At 41.4% G+C, this 22,820-nt stretch overlaps 1 long non-coding RNA gene across 2 annotated transcripts in view; it reads left to right on the top strand.

The window, feature by feature from the left end:
• The first annotated feature begins 5,581 nt into the window (after nucleotides 1–5,581).
• The window catches only part of LOC116533394, a 128,988-nt gene continuing 111,749 nt past the window's right edge, over nucleotides 5,582–22,820 (top strand). For both annotated transcript variants that reach the window (XR_004261273.1, XR_004261274.1), the window contains exon 1: nucleotides 5,582–11,684. This is a non-coding gene — a long non-coding RNA (uncharacterized LOC116533394). The remainder of the gene's footprint in view (nucleotides 11,685–22,820) is intronic.

Raw genomic sequence — 22,820 nt, 5'->3', positions numbered from 1 at the left:
AGACGTATCCTTCAGACAGCTGGAAATACGAACCTGGAGCTTGATGGAAATTGGACACTAAATTATTATCTCCCTAGAATTGAGAGTTAAGTTTTTGATAGTGAGATAAGTAAGACGTGGAGAAAAGGAGAGGGATGAGGATGGAAACAGGGAGCGACTCATTCTTTTGAGAAACGCGTATACTCATACCTCATTAAGTGTTAGGTACCAAGCTAAGCATGAGAGAAATCTACATTAATAAGGTGAAGAAGATTCAGCACGGAGGTTAGGGAAAAATCAGAGAGGAAAAGAGGCTACTGTGTTATCACTGCAACAGACGAAGTATAGTATCTTTCAAGATATTGGTGCATTTCATCTGTTACCAGCTATCTGGACAAGGGATTGTCCTTAGTATTTATTTCTTTGTTATCCTCTTAACATAATGAAATCTGTAGTGATGGCCCCTCTTTCATTTCTAATATTAGTAATATATCTTTATTCTTTGTTGGACTGACTAGAGGTTTATCAATTGTATTGATCTTGCCAAAGAAACAACTTTTGATTTCATCAATTTCTTTTATTGTGTTCCTGTTTCAATTTCATTATGTTTCTAATATATGTATTCAGTGCTACAAACATTCCTTTAAGTGGTGTTTTTGCTGCATACTACACATTTTGACAAAATGTATTGTTATTTTTATTTAGTTCAACATAGTCTTAATATCTCTTGAGTGCAGCTGGAGATATTAAGCTGGAGTCATGATGTGAGTATAAAGGTTCCTCTGTAATTTACTAACTAACCCTGTAGCTTCCCCCGCAGCCATGAGCATCGCAGTCACGGCATATCACTAACCAATGACCTGCCAGTCCCAGGGCAGCCTCTGATGTGTTTATCATGTGCCAGGCACTGTGCAATTGGCATTCATGCATACACCTCTCACCCTGCCTCTTTGCGATAGATGCAAATATCTCTACTCTAGATGCAGAAAGTTGCCCAAGTGCGTAACTAGAGGGAGGTGGAATCAGTAACGAAGTGTGTGCTTGACTGCCTCTGGATCCCATCTTGCTGTGACTTTTCAAAGAGCCTGTCTCTGATCATCCCGTGCCCCTCTACCTGTAGACTCTTCCTTTATAACAAGTAGCATCAGTCTTCCCTTGACCACCACATTCCCTCAAAAACACCTGCCCCATCTCTCTCTTCCTCTTCACGGCCAGACGTCTCAAAAGAGCAATTTATGCTTCCAACTTCCCCATCCTTTCTTGCCAGTCACTACCACAGCCAGAGAATCTGGCTTTGCTTTCAACAAATCATTCGCCATGAATGAGCTTTTCTTAATTTCAACAATCAGTTTTCGATTCCGTCTTGCTTGACTTCCCGGTAGCTTCAGACACAATGGGGCGCTCTTTCCTATTGGAGGCCCCTTTCCTTGAGCCCATGGTGCCACCGCTTCCTTCTCCATCTACTTTGCAGTCCTCTCCCCTCTGCTCATTCAACTGTGGCACCATCACTTGTGCCCTCATGTCTTCCCTGTTGGTGCCTGCTTGCTGGGGAATCTCCCCGTTCTCAGGCTTTCAGCCATCATCAATGCCCAGGACTCCCAAGTTCATGTCCAGAACCTGTTCTGCTCCTCCAAGCTTCAGACCAGACCAGTCTATTATCAGGTGTGCATGTCTCCTTGAATGACTCAGAGACACCTCAAACTCTGCCTGGTGAAAAGAACTCATTACCTCTCCCTAAAATCATCTGTCCTTTCAGTTTTTATGTTCTCATATGCTGAGCAAAGGGAACAGTATCGGCCGGGTGTGGTGGCTCATGCCTGTAATCCCAGCACTTTGGGAGGCTGAAGCAGGCGGATCACTTGAGGCCAGCAGTTCAAGACCAGGCTGGCCAATACGGTGAAACCCTGTCTCTTAAAAAAAAGAAAAGAAAAAGAAGGAGAGAGGGTGGAATAGTATCTTAAATCTCCACTTTCTTTTCCTGAGCATAAATTAAAGAAAATGTCAACCTTAAAGCTGTATCCAGCAAAATCAATCATAATTTATAAAGCGTTGAGTTGATGAAACAACAGAAAGAAATATTTATTCAGCCTGAACTTCATGCTTCAGGGTGCTATTTCCTGGTTAACAATAATTGTTATTATAATATTTTAATATAACTTATTACTTGTAATGTTTTGAAATTGAAATTTTTTCTTTATGATACTTGAATTTTCCTTATAATTAAACAAATCAGAAAATTTAGGGCAAACAAGTCATGAAAATACCTTTAAATCTAATCCTTAGATTTGGAAGGCACAAACTGACCTCTGTTTTTGGCAATAACTTTCTAGAATATTCATAAAGAAATTTGATTTGATAGTAAAACTCTTACAAATGCATTCTGTAGTTTCAGGAGTTGAGTGTAAAAGGAAATATTTGTGAGAAGGGTTACATGTTGACATGACTCAGGATTTCATTATTATTTTCTACATAAGGGAGGATTTTTAATAGAATTGTTCTTTTTTGGAGAGAAGTTAACTGGTCATTTCTAGATTTCTATTTTCTCAAATCTTGAGACTCTGATATTCTATTGCAACTATGTTAGTAATATACGGATAACTTATCAACTTTCATTTAGAGTTAAGAAAGTTGTTTACGTGGGAATAGCTGTAGATAAAATTGGAAAAGGAAAATCTCTAGGTTAAGGACACTTAGAAATATTGCCTATTAGAAAACATATAAAAAATGCGTTCAGTGAAGGCTTTCTTTTTTTTTCTCTTAAAAAAATAAATACTCTAGAGCCAAGTACATTCTCTCAATGTATCCATTTACTAGAATGGTTGATTATATTGATTTTTTTTTTGTAAAAATTTCACTCAATAATATGTGTTTTAAAAGTAGTGCTTCATAGTCCTGGCACTGTTCTTAGAATCCAAAGTATTCCTTTTATCTCCTTGACAGGTGTCAGCTACAGCTATATTAAAACTCTACATTTTAATCTTTCTGAGCTCAGCTCTCTCGACGAATTTCTTCTTCCTCCATGCCTGGAGTTCTGACTTCAAAAGAAACTTTTCATACACAGGGGAGATAGATGTCAGGAGAATTGAAGCAAGGATTGGGTCAAATAACATCAGAAACCCTTTCTTCCTGCATTCTGAGATGTGAAATGTGAACTCAGATGAAACAGTAAAGGAAGCAGTGCACCACTGTTCTTACCTGTTCTATAGGTTCTGTAATTGTGTCCCTCAAGAAGACAAGTTCATAAACTGACTTTGCTGTGATACCCAATTCCTTCCAACCCCATCCTATAAATGAAAAAAATCTGCAGATTAAACATGGAGAATATCAGGGACGGGCGGTTCCATCGCCAGATGCTGCATGAAGAACAAAATCTGGGATACTCAGTGTTTAGGAAGGGTGGCTATTTTTAGCGTCTGGGGCTACTAGCCATTAGGGAGAAATGGCAAAGGAGGAAGAAGCTGTTAGTGCAAATGGATTGGAGCATTTTCTGGGTCAGTCCCTGTTTTCCTCTCAAAGTGTGTGGCCTTTTGATACTAGGCGCCTGCCGGGTCCAGCTTCCCTTTCAGGTCTGCGGTGCGTGGGAGGTGCACGCACTCAGGAGTGTGCCTGGAAGGAAATGGGCCTGCATTCACAAGGGCAGAGGAGCGCCTGCTGATATTTTTGTGCAGACATCTCTTAGTGCTTGAAACCTGAGGTTGCAACTTCTGATGGAGACTTCACACATCTCTGAAGCAGAGATTTTCTGATTTAAGGAATAGGCATTTCACCCGCTTTTATGAGTTTACCACAGTGGAAACTGTTTTTTCAGAGTCTTGTAATTATAGAAGACTGCTGAGCAGCTGATATCTAACCACAAGAAGAGCAAAATACAAAAAGGCTAGAGGACAGCTGAGGCCAGGTAGAAACAAAAGAGGCAAGTAGAGGGATTTTTGGATGGGATGAGCTCTGCAGTAGACGTTCAGGCCTCTGTGATGCTTCCTGAAGTTTTGGTCTTACACTTCTTGAGCCCACTATGAGAAGATTGCATAGCAGAAAAAAAAAAAAAATATATATATATATATATATATATATATATATATATATATACACGGTACAACCTTCCTGAAGGATTAAGCAAAGGGAGTGTTACCTGTTTGGCAACACCAGCTGAACCAGGTCCTGGCCGATGCTCCCTCTGGGTGCCTGATGATGAGCTGGGGGATCAGGCCAGCAGGCTCCAGTCAAGGGCAATTGTCACTGAAGCAGAACGAGATCCCACACATAAATTCAAATATTTCAAGTCTCATTCCACTAGAATTACAGTAAGCTATTGGGTCATTATAAAGAGTCATGACAAAAATAAAGTATGACTGGAGCTTCCAGATACACTCGAATTACCTCTTTTTGTCAAGTCCAATACTCATGTCAAATGTGCATCCTTCTAGTTCACCTCTGTTGCTCCTAAAATCTAAATAAAGTTACTCAGCTTGTCCTCTTGATGCCGGTTTCCACAGAAGTTGTAAGCGGGCAGGCTTTGTAAGTCTGACAGGCCTGGCTCAAATCCTGCTCCTGAAGCTAAGCAACATTTTTAGCTGCTCTGTGTTACAGTTTACTCACTTAGGTAAAGGAGATGAGCTTGTGTCCCCAAAAACCTTGTATGTTCTTAGAAACAAATGCTTGTTCCTCAGTGCTGAACAGAAGAACTAGCACTCAAATAATTTTCTCAGCAAGACAATTTACTTCTATAGAAGGGTATGCCTTGTGGATGGAGCAATGGTGAGAGCACACCTGAACAGGGGAAGGGAAGAGGTTCTTATCCCTGATGCAGGTAGCCCCTACTGCTGTGTTGTTCCTCTACTGGCTAGGGTTGGACAGCACAATCTAAGCTGAACCCAGTTGGCTAACTGGAAAAGTGCAGGAATGTGGTCACACCAGCGGGAAGGTGGGAAGATCAGTTTCAGCAGGAGTAGCCATTGCCGTGGGAGGGGTAATTCACAGAGTGGGTAGCAGAGTGGAATGTGGGCTTTATAGAAACAGACTGGCAGGAAGGTTGTTTACCAGGCCTGGGGGGACACAGAGGGTAAGAAAGTCTCGCCTTGAAAGCGGGGAACAGAGAACAAGCAAACTTAAGCAAGCCGAACCTTTGAAGAAGAATCTCCTACTGTATTTAACGTATGTGGAAGTAGTAACTCCAATGTGAAATACTGAGAGGTGGAGGCTTTGGGAAGTGATGAGTTCCTGAGTGTGGATGAGTACCCTTAGACAAGAAACCCACCATGGAGGAGCTTGTTCCACCTCTCCACCTCATGAGGACACAGAAAGAAGCCATCATCTGTGGACTGGGAAGCAGCCCTCACCAGACACTGACTGTGCCAGGGTGTTGATCTTGGACTTCCAGCTCCACAACTGTGGGAAATGAAGTTCTGTTCTTTCTAACTACCCAGTTTATAAAATTTTTGTTCTAGTGGCCTGAAGGGACTAAGACAGTGGCCAGCCTCATCTTCTCAACTTTTTCATCCTGTTTGTATTTTTTGTTTTCAAGCAGATGGCTTGAAAACTATTAAATGACAAATAAATGAAAGCTTTATTTACTTATGTCAATAGTATTTTTTTTTACTATGGTTTTAATAATGTGGCTTTTCGCTATTGAAAAAAATGTGAATGCCCTTAATGTAACCTTAGCAAATATAAATTCTAGCTAATATTCTGTAGAATGAGATGCAATTTTGGATACAGGTCAGGTTTGGAGTGAGGTCGTGAGAGGTAGGGTGAGACAGGTTGAGAGATTGTTCACCTCTACCCAACAAATCCTTAGGTCCACTTATCTCAGGGGGTTGGAGGTATTCTTTTGCTGTTTATGTTGGTTTGTTTTACCTTTGTTCCTGTAAAAAATTCAGTTGAACTGGTGGCACCCTTGAAAATCAAGCTTATCCCTCCACTTTATTTGCATCGAGACAGCTGCAATGAAGAATTCAGTCATGATGGTGGGATAGGAAGGATGCCGTAAGGCCACACCCCTTCCATCTTCCTGCCACTGTGGGTCAAGAAACAGCTCTTTTCTGCAGAAAGATCCTGTAAAATTGTTACTCCTAAATCCAACAAATTATGGTGGCAAGTGAAACCTAAAATAAAATTCTAAGGTCCCCTAACCTTCTGAATAGACCCTTTTTCTTGGCCAAAGGCATTCCAGAGTTAACCTGAGAATCTAGTTCAGACTGTGATGGAAGAGGGGTTGGGACAGCCTTCATTATACCCGCAAGCATTAACATCCACACAGACCTTAGGTCTGATAAGAAACATTTACAGTCTGTTCTCTCTGAAGGCTGCTATTTGGAAACTTCATCTGCATGATAAAACCTTGGTCCCCACAACCCCTTTGTAACCCAGACACTCCTTTCTGTTGCAAATAACTCTTTCAACCAATTGTCAATCAGAAAAAATTTAAAATGTACCTAGACCTGGAAAGTAGGAAGCTCCTGCCTCAAGTTGCCCCATGCTTCCAGATTGAACCAATGTAAATCTTACATATATTGATTGATGTCTTATGTCTTTTTAAAATGTATAAAAGCAAGCTGTGCCCAACCAGGTCCGGCACATGTCATCAGAGCCTCCTGAGGCTATGTCATGGGTGCATCCATAACGCTGGCAAAATAGTCTTTCTAAATTAATTAAGACCTGTTTCAGATACTCTTGGGTTCACACAAGTCTATGGAATTTGAAGTTAAAAGCCTTCCCTAATTTTCTTGTCTATTAAGATAAGGACAACTCAATATGACATGAAGAGGAAAGAGACATGACAAACCAGGTGAGGTTCTTTATGAGGGACACCAACATCAATGCTTGCTGGAAGAGATTGGCTTCTGGGTCGTCACTTTGAAACCAAGCCAAGGAGGGTCCAGCTCAAGACGGATGCGGGGACATTTGTTTGGGATGGAAGAGACGGAAAAGTCTGAAGTCTAGGTCCCTGTCTGGGGGTTCTGGGTGTGTCAACCAGAGAGTCTTTGGGATCTTTGAGGATACAAAAATATATTTTCCTATGACTCACAATTTAAGCCAAAATTTCTCTAGAACACTCTAGAGTGAAGAGTGATCCAAGGGCCATTCTCTCTGAAGCCTGTTACTTGGAGGCTTGGTCTCCACAACCCCTTTGTAGTGGGTTGTTTACCTTTGGAATGTTTGCTAAAATATATATTCCAAGCCTACCAAATGAAGATGTTCAGGGAAAGGACCTGGACTGGGCTTGTGGATGCACCCCAGGTCGATGCCTCAGCCATGTGAGAGCGTGAGGGTGTCTGCCCGCCCTGAGTCTGCCTGCCCTGCCCATAGACCTGAGACCGCTGTTCAGGCTTTGCTCCTCGCTCCTCCCGCTGCGGGTTCTTTCTTCTCAAGGTCTCTTGCTTCATCATTTCCTCTTAGCCCATGGCATGAACTTGGTTCTTGCCTCGATCCACTCACTTTGGGTTATCGCAATGGCTTCCTAACCATCTCCTGACACCCATCCTTCTCCCCCTGCTTCGTTTTACACTGAGGCTGATTCTCATCCTGTCACTCCATTGTTCATGTATACATCGAAGCAACTTCACCGGGCACCAGGGGCCATCTGCAGTCTGACCTCGGTGTACCCTTCTTTACACTTTCTCTGATCCTTTACTCTGCACTAGAGGAGACTGATCTTATTTTTTCTTCTTCTCTCTTCCCCTAATGCGATGTTCACATTCTGTTTGTTATTTATATTGCTTCTCACTCAAATTAGAATTCCACCTCTCTTCTTAATGTCCCAGAATCCTTAAATTCAGCTACTAACACCGTAAACATCTATTCAGATCACCTCAGTTAAAAAGAGCGACGGCCCCACTCCTCACCCTCCCAGCCTATGTTTTGCAACGAATCTTTGGATTGTTATGTGACAACTAAAGAACAAAAAATCAAGCTTTTAAGGAATTAAAGTTAGTTTTATTCAGAAGCCTTACCAAGGACTATAGATGGAGGCCTATGGCCCAGGAGTGTTTCCATCGGAGGCGCCAACATGATGTTTCAGCTCACTGTTTATGGATGGCTGCTGGAGGTTCAGTATGTGAAAACTCACATGAAAGTCGGAGTACAGGAGGATATCTGGTTACAGATGACTAAAATACATTTAGTTATGGATTACAGAGGCATAGTCACCGTTGGAAACGGGTTTATAATGTCAGGAAAAGTCCACACCGAGACAAAGGTCACTCAGCAAGACTAGTTTGCTTCCTGCAGGAAGGATGCAACTTGCTGGAAGTCTTGCCACAAGAGCACACACCTGAACAAGGGAGACAGGGACATTTATAACTTTTATACCTGACACTGTCACCCTACTGCTGTGTCCAGTTTCCATTGGCCAGAATGGGACCTTACATTCTATGCTTGACCCAATTGGCTAAATTTTCTGAATAGATAAGGGGAAATAAGAAGATGAGGGAGAAGACAAGGAAGAAGAGGAAGCTAGTCAGGAGAAGGTCAGGAGGGTTTCCAAATAAGGACCGGCATGCAGCAGGGTTTGGAGCATGCCCAGGCCTGTTCAGACATGCCGGAGCAAGTCAAGGTAGCTGATTTAAGACGAAGCTGATGTAGAGAATGTATATACATGGGTATATGTTTATGCTAATAGCGGGTAACAGCCCCAGAGTGAGAGATTGTAACTCCTTATAATACAGTCTAAGATACAAACTTTGAAGAAGAACTTTCCCATCTCTCACAGTCACTAACCCTGTCAAACGTTATCTTCTGTGTAGGAAAAGACAAGGCTAGCGTCATGCATTTTTTAAGGAGTGTAGTGACTCAGGCAAGAGGTGTGGGGTCCATGTGCTCCATCCTGTTTTGTCTTCAAAGCATCTTCCCAAACAAGCACATGGCCTCACAGAGTTAGGGGCTGTGTGAAATTATCTTGACAAGCAGAAATGAGCAGACATGGCTTCTCGCACTTGTGACTTTGTCTCACACGTATTATATAAATCTCTCCCCTGCTGAACTGTAAGCCCCTTGAGAGGCAGAAGTGTCTGCTGTGGTTGCATTTTCAGCCAGGACTAGTTTAGTTCCTGGCTCATGATGGGGCTTCATTCACTGGCCTGAACTCTTCTCCTGGACACCAGTGTCTTCTCCCAAGCTCCTGCCCCGTTGAATAATAAATACAGCCTCCAGGGCCTCCATCCCATGCTCTCTCCTTTACATATCAGGTGCCTCAAATTAGAACCAGGGATTCTCAGTTAAATTATGTTGGGTGAGCCTGGAACATTGGTTTTGGTGGTTCTGAGAAAATCCCCTTCCACTGTCCGTGTGACCAGCGATCTACCGAGTGTGGCCATATTCACAGCACACTACCCGTCCATTCCCAGTTCCTTCCTGAATGCAGCATGCACTTGCATGTGATGACAATGAAGACTGTGCAAGACTCTGGAGGGGGTGCAGAGATGAAGGGATGTGTGGCTTGTTTTCAAGGAACTCAAGTCTGGTAGGGGACAGAAAAGATGAATGCAAGAAACTCTAATGTGAGGTTGGTCATATCAGTCCAGCCTTACCCACCATCGTCACCTCTCCGAGGACGAGTGGCTCATCTGATGGGGCAGAATCTCAGATGCAGGCTGTGCCAAGGCAAGGCTGGCAAGAGTCCCAGAAGCTCGGTTCACTTGCGCTTGGACTTCCTGTTTTTCACCTGTTTGGTGAACAAACCCCTGTTGCCTGGATGGCTGACTGTCCTCTCTTCCCTTCATCTCTTTCATCCTAAACATCAGGGTGAGAAGTCTTTGCACCTCCTACTTTTCTCTGCAAAGTCTGTCCAGACTCCGAACTAGAAACTGTGAGATCTGGGCTCCAGGGATAGAGCAGAAGTCAGCAGAAGGCAACAATCCTCCTTGGGAGGAAGTCAAATCACCTAACAATAGCTGTCAGTGAATTTGTTCTGGAGTTTTGTAGTGATGAATACAGCGGTGCTTCTCCTCCATCCTGCTATTCTCGCCAATGGCTTTCTGGAAAATGTTGTAATAGAGGTGAATGTTGGAGGAATTTGAGAATTCTAGGTTCTAGAAGGTTCTAGGTTCTAGAAGGTTAACTTGATTCACCAATGCTGTAACTTAACCCCCATTAGCAATGGAGCTTCCTGGGGAAATTGTGATAAAAAATCAGTTCTTTCCATTTTGTGTATATTTTACAGTTTACAAAGCCCTTCTATAGGCAGCAAAATAAAAGGGAACTTAGTACTTGACGCAGAGAGAACTATTTTTCAAATGGTATAAACATAATACATATTAGCTCCTGTTTTCATTAGTTTGAAGGCATTTGCTGAAGCTTTCTTTTTGAACTTAGAAAACAGCCTACAGTTTCGGAAGAGTCTGTGATTGGACCCCAAATCATATTTTAAAATAAAAGACTTGTACATTCTCATAAAAGTAAAAGCACTATATTATTGTTATCCAAATTTGTGTACCCCAAACACACCAGTGTCTCAGTCAATTAAATGTGACAGTTGAGGGTCACAGTTAAGGGCTTGAACAGCTTTCCCTTTTGTTTATTCCTTGTTCTGATTATTTGTAAACTTGCATATGACATAACTTTAGGGGCCAAGTGTGGCAGAAGGTGCCATCTTCCCATGACACGCACCTTGTGTCTTTGGGGAGGGAGCTCCCATGAACTGATGAAGATGTCAGCCTGTGTTACAGGAGTGTCAACAGCTGCACATTTATCACCGTGCCATAGGCCCTCTCAGACTGAAAGATTTCGCTGTTTATTCACAGCAAAGACACTTAATTAATGGCTAGGCCTAATCGGGCTGTCTTATTATTTACAGGGATACCAGTGTGGCTTAGATCAACTGATGTGCAAACAAACCATCCTTGAGGAAGCTTTAATTAATAATTCTGAGCCAGGCGTTCTGAGAGGCCCTGACTCCCAGCTCTGGGGTGATTTACAGCGTCTCCTTTGCCACGTTCTCATGTCCCCTGCATGCAAATGAGTGACCACCCTAGCAGATCTTTCTTTTTCAACTGCACTGGGCCGTGTTTATTACAGAAATGCTGTTATCTTTGCACAGGACTTAATGGAGATAGATACCCTGAATGGGAAAATTCCTGGTGTCTTTCTTAGATATGTTGCCATTTAAAAACATTTGCATACACGTACTCAGCACCGTCTAAGCTAAAATATGAAGAGAAGGGATGTTCACTTTAGTGAAGCTGAAAGGGAATTAAGCTTAGTGTTCATCTGAGGTTCCCAATCTAGTTGGGAGTCATATATTTAAACAAATAATTATAATACAAAGTCAGTTGCACTCGATGTTAACCCAGAATCAGAAAGCCTACTGGGAGAACAAGAAAGGGAGAAGCAGAGGACTGCTGGGTGGGCCAGGGAGGCCCTTCCCACGTGTGCCTGTTGCGGGGAGGGAGTGATTAGTATGCTGGAGGATAATAAGAATGGTTTGAAAGAAAGACAATTTTGAAAGCAACTTAGAGGGCCTGAGGCTGGGTGCAAGGGAATGAGCTAGGAGATCCTTGCAACTGATTGTTTGCAGGAGTTGTTTTCTGGGCACAAAATAGAGTCTGAGCACTGGAAATACAACAGGGGGAATTATATTCAAGGGACTTCCTGGAGGCCGGATCACAAGATTTGACAAGGGATTGAATGTGGGGGTGAAGGGAGCAGTGCTATGACTGATTGGGAAGAGGTTTCCTTGCTGTTACTCAAAACAGAGCTTCAGAGTCGGTGTGGTAATTATTTTTCTCCTGTAATTTTTTGATAATACCACTTTATTACCTTCTTGCACATAGTGTAGCCACCGGCAGGCTAATGTCAAGCAGTTTTTTATTCTTGTCTAAGTACAGATGCTCATCAACTTAAGATGGACATATATCCCTATAAGCTCATAGTGAGTTGAAAAAAGTCTAAGTGGAAACTAGATCCAAAGTGCATTTAATATGCCTTCCCTACTGAACATCACAGCTTAGCCTAATTTGCTTTGAACATGCTCAGAACATCTACATTAGCCTACTGGTGGGCATAATTATCTGGCCACACAGTAAACCGTAGAGTAGCAGTTGTTTACCCTCATGATCCTGTGGCTGCCTGGGAGCTGGGTCCCGTTGCTGTCACCCAGCATCTGGAAAGAGTTTGGTACCGCATGTGGCTAGCTTGGGAAAAGATCTAATTCAAAATCGGAAGTACAGTTTTTACTTAATTCCTATGGATTTTGCACCATCATAAGTTGAAAAATCTTAAGGTGAACCGTGATAAGTCAGGAGCTGTCTGTATGTGTATGTACATCTGTCTGTGTATCTGCTCTCTGTCTTTACAGCTATCTATCTGTCTATCTATCTATCTATCTATCTAACTATCTATCTATCTATCTATCTATCAATCATCTATCTACCTACCTACCTACCCACCTACCTACCTACCTACCTATCTTATCTGTCTATCTATCTATCTATCTACCTATCTATCATCTATCTACCTACCTACCTATCTTGTCTATCATCTATCTATCTATCAATCATCTATCTACCTACCTACCTATTTTGTCTGTCTATTATCTATCTATCTATCTATCTATCTATCTATCTATTTATCTATCTATCTATCTACCTACCTATCTTGTCTATGTATCTATCTATGTATCTATGTATCTATCTATCTATCTATCTATCAATCATCTATCTATCTATCTATCTATCTACCTACCTACCTACCTACCTATCTTGTCTGTCTGTCTATGTATCTATGTATCTATCTATCTACCTACCTACCTATTTTGTCTATCATCTATCTATCTATCTATCTATGAATCATCTATCTATCTATCAATCATCTACCTACCTACCTATGTCTATCATCTATTTATCTATCATCTATCTATCTATCTATCTACCTACCTACCTATTTTGTCTATCATCTATCTATCTATCAATCTATCTATCTATCTATCTATCTATCTATCATCTATCTACCTACCTACCTATGTCTATCATCTATTTATCTATCTATTATCTATCTATCTATCTATCTATCTATCTATCTATCTATCATCTATCTATCATCTCTCTCTCTCTGTCTCTCTCTATCCTGTCTATGTATCTATCTCTTCATCCATCTAATTTTTCTCTGGATGACTTCATATCTTTTAAATCCTTGTTCTTAAGGTTCACTCCTTTATCTTGGTGTGAGCCTTCCTTATCTATCCTGCTTAGAATTCAAGAAATCTTGAAATCTGAAACTTTATTTTTAATTCTGGGAAAAGCTATTATTATTATTCCTTGATTTTTTTCTCTCTGTTTCAAGTTTCTGTTATCTTGGTACAGCAAATCTATTTCTATATGCCATGTGTGTGAGCTTTGTTCTCTGGTATGTACTAGATTCTGTCCTACTGAATCCTGGGACAGTTTCTCCATCAATTTTCCAGCTCTCTATTTCATCCCTAGTGCTGTTACTTTCCCCATCAATGAATTCTGTAACATATTACATGTTTTCATAATAATTATTTTCCCAAATGGTCTTTGACTTCCTCTTTATATTACCACTATCTTCTTGTCTGCTTTTGAGGATACACAAATTTTAAATTCTTGATGTGTCTGTTCCATGAATTCTGCCTAAGGTGGTGTTAGTTGTTTGGATTGTTGTCCTTCTTTATAGTGGTTGCAAAAGCTCAAACACTGGCCTGCATGCTCCATTCCTTTGGATGAATTTCCAAACTCACCAAGGCAAGGAAGGCTTCGCCTTGGAGCTGGAGCATGATTTTGCCTCAGACTCTGCTCTTCGTTTCTCTCAGGTTCTATAAGCCCTTCTCAGACAGAAGATCATTTTCTTTATGGAGAAACATTTAGCACTGGTGTCAGAAGCTATTGACACTGTTCAATTAACACAGAAAGGGAGGAGCACATGGGGGAATGGGGTCTCTTCATGACGATCCTGAGTCCATCTCTGCCCTTGTATTTGTTGACTCTGAACTGACAGTTTTTCTGGGATTCCCATGGGAAGACCCATAAGAGGACTTCGTTACTTTCTCAGTGTGTGCCTGTCCATATTGTAATGATAAGGTATTACCCACATTTCTAGACTGCTATTGGAATACATACCTTTTTGTACTGTTTGACTGTTTTCCGTGTATGTGTGTGTCTGTTTTAATCTGTGTGTATTCCATCAGGAAGACATATGAATTGATGAGAGAAGTAGTACCATCTTCAACTGAGGTCTTAGAATTTACATTTGAAATGAATTTCTTGGGGATTTTGATGGGATTTTGGATTTGAGACCTGTGGATATATCTGATTTGATTGACAAAAGATATAATCTCTTTTAAAATATATTATATGAAAAACTTGGCCAAGGGTGGTGGCTCATGCCTGTAATCCCAGCACTTTGGGAGGGTGAGGCGGGTGAATCCCTTGAGGTCAGGAGGTCCAGACCAGCCTGGCCAACATGGCAAAACCCCATATCCACCAGAAATACAAAAATTAACGGGGCATGGTGGCACACGCCTATAATCCCAGCTACAGTGTGGTGGCTGAGACATGATAATTGCTTGAACCTGGGAGGCAGAGGTTGCAGTGAGTTGAGATTGCACCCCTGCATTCCAGCCTGGCTGACGGAGCAAGACTCTGTATCAGAAAAATAAAAAAAAAGAAAAAAGAAAATCTTGATAAAGCAGTTTGTTATTCTGTTGAATATTTTTGTTGAGCCAATTTCTACCTTGTTGAAGACCTGCAAATACATTTCTGCTGGCTAAATTTTGAAATTGCCAATTGTCAATATCAGTTGCTAATGATGTTATTACCCAGCTTCTCAAAATTTGCTGACTCCTTTCACGCTTGTTATTATTTGCTGAAAGCAGCTCATTTTGAGTGGCTGTGGTTTAGATTTGTTATGATTTTATCACCTTATTGTATTATCATTCTGGAAAAGTAGTTATTAAGTGTTTACTATCATGTCAAAATCTGTAGAAGAAATTATGCAGCTTGTTCACACTTTCTGGTAGCTCACAACTATAAGGCAATTGTGATAGTCACACTTTTTACTTTTTAAGTGACACTATCTAGGATCTAGGACATTTATATATTAATATACAAAATGTATGCACTTTTAAGATATGGTTAACTCACAATTATCTAATGGGTAATTCGGAATAAGTAGCAGTTGCCAATTGTCTTAACCAGCTATCGAACTTCTGGTTCCACTGTACCGTTACTAAGTCTTATTTGAAAAAGCTTCCTAGAATTATTGCATCCAACAGTTCCTGAAATTTAAGATAATTAGGATTAAGATGGGCAGAGCTATGTCGTTTCAGTGTGGCATACCTTTGATGGAGGGTTACTAAAAAAAGCCTGTCATCAACTTAAACTTTGGAAATAATCTGCTTTCATTCTTTGTAGATTATAAGGAACTTTAAAACTCATTTCTTTACTCATCTTTGAGCAATTCCCTAGAGAGATACATTTTTCGCCTTTTAACGTTTGCCTCACAGCCTTTTTTCTTTGAAATCTGAAACTCTGGGATAGATTGAAAAGGTCTAGCGTCAATGCACCTGAGTCATCTGCATCTAAACCAGTTTTCTCTCTTTACAGCTGAGCCACTTAACACCCATCCATGTCTTCCCTACACTCTGGGCTCCAGCAATCCAGTTCCAAAAAGGACCAAACTCTTTTTCTTTTTATTTACCGGGCAGTCCTATGTTCACCTCCCTTTTGATGGAATAATCCTTCTATTTCCCTTTAGTACCAAGTGTTGTTCTTGCGGGTTTCTGCGTGGTAGTGGCTTTCCCGGGACTCGCCCCACCTGCTGCGGGCAAGGCTCCTGCTCTTGCTCCTCCTGCACAGTGCTTGTCATAGCACAGGTGTGACTCCTAAACGCCCATCTTTTCTCATGAGCTCTCTGCTCTGTGAGGAAGCCCATGGCGTCTATCTCTTACCACTACATTCCTATAACCTAATCCAAAGCCTGGCACATAGTAAGAACTTAAAAAAATATATTTCTTGACTCTAAAACTGTTTTCTTGCCCCAGCCAGGAAAATAGCACGACATGCCTTTCGTGTTCACATTCCCTCTACAAAGCTGAGGCTATTTCAATCTTTTTCTCCCTTCTTTCCATGCCCCCTCCTCCTAGACAGTCATATTTGTCTTATTATTACCCTTATCAAAGCAGTAGGAGTCGTTCTGAAACTGATTAATTGTCCAATGGGCTAAACAGAGAAGCTTGTAGAGGCTGAATTCTAGGATTGGGTGATATGTGACATCATTTTCTCTCTCTCTTTTTCTTTTTTTTGGAAGAATTGAGGATTTTTTTTTTTTAATTTTACTTCAGGTTCTGGGGTACATGTGCAGCTCATGCAGGGTTGTTGCATAGCTGCATACATAGCCAGGTGGTTGGCTGCCTCTATTCCCCCTTTGACTATATCCAGCATTTCTCCCCATTTTATCCCTCCCCTCCCTCCCCACCGCCCCACTGTCCCTCCCCTAGCCCTCCCAACAGCCCCCAGTGTGTGATGCCCCTCTCCCTGTGTCCACGTGTTCTCATTGTTCAATACCCACCTGTAAGTGAGAACATGCAGTATTTGGTTTTCTGTTCTTGTGTCAGTTCACTGAGAATGATGGTTTCCAGGTTCATCCAAGTCCCTACAAAGGACACATCATTATTTTTTATGGCTGTGTTGTATTCCATGGTGTATATGTGCCACATTTTCTTTGTCCAGTCTATCATTGATGGGCATGTGGGTTGGTTCCAGGTCTTTGCTATTGTACACAGTGCTGCAATGAACATATGTGTGCATGCGTCTTTATAGTATAACGATTTATAGTTCTTTGGGTATATACCCAGTAATGGGATTGCTGGGTCAAATGGAATTTCTATTTCTATATCCTTGAGAAATCCCCACACTCTCTTCCACAATGGTTGAACTAATTTACACTCCTGCCAACTGTGTAAGAGTGTTCCTATTTCTCCACATCCTCTTAAGCATCTGTTGTCTCCAGATTTTTTTAATGATTGACATTCTAACTGGCATGAGATGGTATCACAATGTGGTTTTGATTTGCAGTTCTCTAATGACCAGTGATGATGAGCATTTTTTCCTATGTTTTTTGGCCTCATATATGTCTTCTTTTGAAAAGTGTCATGATGAATAAGCTTTTTGATGTGCTGTTGCATTTGGTCTGCCGGTATTTTATTGAAGATTTTTGCATCAAAGTTCATTATGGATATTGACCTGAAGTTTTCTATTTTAGTTGAGTCTCTGCCTGGTTTTGGTATCTGGATGATGTTGGCCTCATAAAATAAGTTAGGGAGGATTCCCTCTTTTTGAATTGTTTGATATAGTTTCAGAAGGAATGGAACCAGCCCCTCATTGCATGTCTGGTAGAATTGGGCTGTGAACCTGTCTGCACCTGGACTTTTTGTGGTTGGTTGGCTATTGATTGCTGCCTCAACTTCAGCCCTTGTTATTTGTCTATTCAGGGTTTCAACTTCCTCCTGGTTTAGTATTGGTAGAGTGCAAGTGTCCAGGAATTTATCCATTTCTTCCTGGTTTACTGGTTTATGTGGATAGAGTTGTTTGTAGTAATCTCTGATGGAACTTTGTATTTCTGTGGGATCACTGGTGATATCCCCGTTATCGTTTTTTATTGTATCTATTTGATTTTTCTCTCTTTTCTTTTTTATTAGTCTGTCTAGTGGTCTATTTTGTTGATCTTTTTAAAAAAAAAACACCTCCTGTATTTATTGATTTTTTGAAGGGATTTTTGTGTCTCTATCTCCTTCAGTTCAGCTCTGATCTTATTTATTTCTTGTCTTCTGCTAGGTTTTGAGTTTTTTTGATCTTGCTCCTCTAGCTCTTTTAATTTTAATGATAGGGTGTCAATTTTAGATCTTTCTTTGTTTCTCATGTGGGCATTTATTGCTATAAATTTCCCTCTTGACACTGCTTTAAAGGTGTCCTGGAGATTCTGGTAAATTGTATCTTCATTCTGATTGGTTTTGAAGAACATCCTTATTTCTGCCTTCATTTCATTGCTCATCCAGTTGACACTCAGAAGCAAGTTATTCAGTTTCCAAGTGGTTGTGCAGATTTGAGTGTGTTTCTTAATCCTGAGTTCTAATCTGATTGTGCTGTGGTCTGATAGACTGTTTGTTATGATTTCCATTCTTTTGCATTTGCTGAGGAGTGATGTGGCCAATTTTAGAGTAAGTGCAATGTGGTGCTGAGAAAAATGTATATTCTGTGGGTTTGGGGCAGAGCATTCTGTATATGTCTATTAGGTCCACTTGATCCAGCTCTGCTTTCAAGTCCTGGATGTCCTTGTTAATTTTCTGTCTTGTTGATCTGTCTAATATTGACACTGGAGTGTTGAAGTCTCCCAGTATTATTATGTGGGAGTCTAAATCTCGTTTTAGGTCATTAAGAACTTGCTTTATGTATCTGGGTGCTCCTGTGTTGGGTGCATATATATTTAGGATAGTTAGCTCTTCTTGTTGGATTGATCCTTTTACCATTATGTAATGCCCTTCTTTGTCTTTTTTGATCTTTGTTGGTTTTATCAGAGACTAGGATTGCAACTCCTACTTTTTTTGTTCTCCATTTGCCTGGTAAGTCTTCTTCCATCCCTTTATTTTGAGTTTATGTGTGTCTTTGTATGTGAGATGGGTTTCCTGAATACAGCACACCGATGGGTCTTGACTTTTTATCCAGTTTGCCGGTCTGTGTCTTTTGCTTGGGGTGTTTAGCCTGTTTACATTGAATGTTAATATTGTTATGTGTGAATTTGATCCTGCCATTTTGTTACTGGCTGGTTTTCTTGCCCATTAGTTGACTCATTTTCTTCATTGCACTTTTGGTCTTAGCCATTTGGTGTGCTTTTGCAGTGGTTGGTACTTGTTCTTTTCCATGCTTAGTGTGTCTTTCAGGAGCTGTTGTAGGGCAGGTCTGGTGGTGACAAAATCTCTCAGTAATTGCTTGTCCATAAAGGATTTTATTTCTCCATCCCTTGTGAATCTTAGTTTGGCTGGATATGAGATTCTGAGTTGGAAGTTCTTTTCTTTAAGGATGTTGACTATTGGCACCCACTCTCTTCTGGCTTGTAGAGTTTCTGCCAAGAGATCCGCTGTGTGTCTGATTGGCTTCCCTCTGTGGGTGACCTGACCTTTCTCTGTGGCTGCCCTTAGCATTTTTTCCTTCATTTCAACCCGGGTGCATCTGATGATTATGTGCCTTGGGGTTGCTCTTCTTGAGGAATATCTTTATGGAGTTCTCTGTATTTCTTGGATTTTAATGTTGGACTGCCTTGCTAGGCTTGGGAAGTTCTCCTGGATAATATCCTCGAGCACATTTTCCAGCTTGGATTCATTCTCCCCATTATATTCAGGTACACCGATCAAGCATAGATTAGGTCTTTTCACATGATCCCATATTTCTTGGAGGCATTGTTCATTTCTTTTCACTCTTTTCTCCTGTCTTGTCTTCTCTTTTTATTTCATTGAGTTGATCTTCAATCTCTGATATCCTTTCTTCTGCTTGATCGATTCAGCTATTAAAACTTGTGTTTGCTTCGTGCCGTTCTCGTGCTGTGTTTTCCAACTCCATCAAGTTATTTATGTTTTTCTCTAAGTTGGTTATTTTAGTTAGCATTTTGTCTAACCTCTTTTCAAGGTTTTTGGTTTCTTTGCATTGAGTTAGAACGTGTTCCTTTAGCTCAGGAAAGTTTGTTATTATCCACCTTCTGAAGCCTGTTTCTGTCAATTCGTTGCACTCTTTCTCAGTCATGTTGTGTTGTGTTGTTGAGGAGTTGTGAGCCCTTGAAGGAGAAGATGTGTTCTGGTCTTTGATGGTTTCATCTTTTTTGCACTTTTTTTTTTTCCCATCTTCGTGGATTTACCTGGTTGTGATCTCAGGGAACTGCTTGATGAGGTCTCTTGTCTGACTATTGAGGTACTACTGGGTTTCTAGGGACTTCTTCAGGTTACTAGGTAAGCTTCCTGTGTCTTTTTTATTTACACTGGGAGGCTAGGCTTACCTCTTCCACTGAGGCACTGCTGGGTGGTCAAGAACACCATCCTGTTGCTACGTAGGCTTCCTGTATTTTTTGCTAAAACATGAAGCCTAGTCCCACCTGTTTAATGGTGGGTGTGTCTTTCATCCACAGAGCTGGGTCATTCAGAGTTCAGCTCAGACTGAGGTACTGACTGCATAACCTGCTAGAGTTAGTGCTTCAGCCCTCTGGGGTTTGTCGGGGAGGGTAGGGACCTGCCCAGCTACACCACCTGTCTCCCTGTTTTCAGCCTCCTCTCTCTCTGCTCATGGGACAGGGTCCCGCCCAGCTGCTCCATCTGTCTTCCCACTTTCAGCTCCCTCTCTCTCCAGGCAGGGGAAGGGGGCGATAGCTCAGTCCACAGGCTCTCCCTGCCAGCTTATGGGCTTATATGTTTGCTTAGATCTGTGCGCCAATCCGGGACACTGTCCTGGATTATTGTTCAACTCTGTGCTTGTAATTTCCAGTGCTTGACTGGCAAAGATCCCCTGTTCTGTGTATTGCTGAGGCTTTGGGGAAAGCACTGTATCTGGACCGGAGTGCCGGAGGGGGAGCCTCTGTCTCACCAGTCATATGCACTTTTTGGGTGAACTAGCACCCCTCCCCACCTCAGTCTGCCCTGCCTGGGCTTTGCTCACTGTCCGACCAGACCTGTTGAAATGCACCTGGTACCTTGGTTGGAGCTAGGAGATCTCTCAATTTCTGCATCTCTCTCTCTGGGTGTTATGCACTGGAGTTGTATCTGTTTGGCCATCTTGACTCCCCACTCCGTGACATCATTTTCAAAGCCACTCAAAGGCTCCCCGGCTCACCTCTGCCTGTGCAGGGCTGGCCACTGAGCAAATGGAGTCTTGGCTGCAGAAGTGCTAATATAAGCTCCTATCAGAAGCTGTGGATACTGCTTCTCCACCTATCCCGCTAGACAAAGTAGGTCTCCGAGCAACCCCTGACATCAGAGATGTGGTTATGTTGACTTGTTCTATATGTCCAGGGAAGTGAGGAAAACCAGAGACACTGCTGAGCCCCCATGGGTGCCTATGCATACAGTGAAAAGTCACTCTGGCTGCTGAGTGGCAGCACCACCAGCTGTGAGATGAATCCTGGTGACAGGGATCTTCAAATGTGGAAATGAAAAGTATATCTCAGAGTAGGGAGGCGTGGTATTCAAAACCTTTGCAGTTCTCAGCTGGAAAGTGTTCAAATTGGAGAAAGTCAGTAACCATTTGTAATACATTGATATTACTTGGCAGATAGTAGCCTTCAAACTGTTTTACAACATTTTGAGATGTTTGGTAATCTTATTTTTAAAATCACAGATACCTTAGCCAATATCTGTTGAAAATTTAAACCATTCACTTTTATTTGATTTGTTATGCCACTTTTTTTTTTTTTTTTCTTCCCCATCTCTGGCCCTTGAGACAGAGTCTCACTCTGTTACCCAGGCTGGAGTGTAATGATGCAATCTCAGCTCACTGCAACCTCCGCCTCTTGGGTTCAAGTGATTCTCCTGCCTCAGCCTCCTGAGTAGCTGGGATTACAGGCGTGTGCCACCAGCCCAGCTAATTTTTGTATTTTTAGTAAAGACGGGGTTTAGCCATATTGGCCAGGCTAGTCTCACATTCCCAAAGTACTGTGATTACAGGCGTGAAACTTAAGTTTTAGTTCCATTACTAACACTTTGGTTTAAATTCCTAATATGGTAATAATTTAATTAACTTGATGTATGTGATTTAAATTTAATGTATATATTTATTAAAATTCATATTTGAAGTTTCATTGTTGATTGTCAGTTCTGAAATTCTAAACAGGGCCCATGTGCTGTATTTGCTGTTATGAAAGGTCACCATTGTGCCATGGTGTGACCTGAAGCCCCCGTCCTGCAGTGCCTGGCACCCATGGGATAGATAGTGCACTTTTGTGCATTTTATTTTTTAGAGACAAAGTCTTGCTCTATTGCCCAGGCTGGAATGCAGTGGTGCAATCTCAGATTACTGCAACCTCTACCTCCCAGGTTCAAGCAATTCTCCTCCCTCAGCCTCCTGAGTAGCTGGGATTACAGGCATGCACTGCCACACACCCAGCTTTTGCATTCTCAGTTGAGACAGGGATTCACCATGTTGTCCAGGCTGGTTTGGAATTCTTGAGCTTGTGATCTGCCCGCCCTAGCCTCTCAAAGTTCTGGTATTTCAGGTGTGAACCCACTTTTGTGCATTTTTACATGGGTATGATAACAAAGAGGTAAAAAAGGACTTGTGCAGGGCTACCAGCTTTCTAACAACGATACGTTCACAAGGACTTCGAATATATTACAAGGAAATGTTTGGAAAAACAATTCCTGAATGCTACAAAAAATGAGTTAATTGGCCAGTGTAGGTTTATGTGTTAGTGGCCTCCAGTTTGCTAAATTGTAACAAACAACATTTTTCTGTGTATATTGTTTTTATTATTTTCATTTCTAAAACTAGTCAAACTTTGTTTCATTGTAAAATTCCTTAAACACTTCCATGAAACAGCTTGGTGTGAAAACCATTGATTTTGTTCCCACCTGCAAATTCACAGATAAGGAAGTTTTGGCCCATGAAAGTTAAGAAAAACCCCTGAGGAGAGAAGTGAGCTCTAGAGTTCTGCCGTCCTCACTTTTGAATCAGAGTTTGTTATACATGTTTGTATGTATGTATGTCTGTGTGCATGTGTGCACTTGACTGTTTATTTTACTGAATGCCATGTACATGGTACCTGTAGCGTCTTACATATCTTTGCTTTTGTTATAATGACTGTTTGACTTTCTCCAAAGGACCAAAATAACCAGATACTAAATTTATGCTTTAGGTACTTTT

The sequence above is a fragment of the Sapajus apella genome, unplaced genomic scaffold, assembly GCF_009761245.1.
Source record: "Sapajus apella isolate SASKATOON/1434 unplaced genomic scaffold, GSC_monkey_1.0 scaffold82, whole genome shotgun sequence".
Lineage (NCBI taxonomy): Eukaryota > Metazoa > Chordata > Mammalia > Primates > Cebidae > Sapajus > Sapajus apella.
This window is presented reverse-complemented; position numbering and strand designations above follow the sequence as displayed.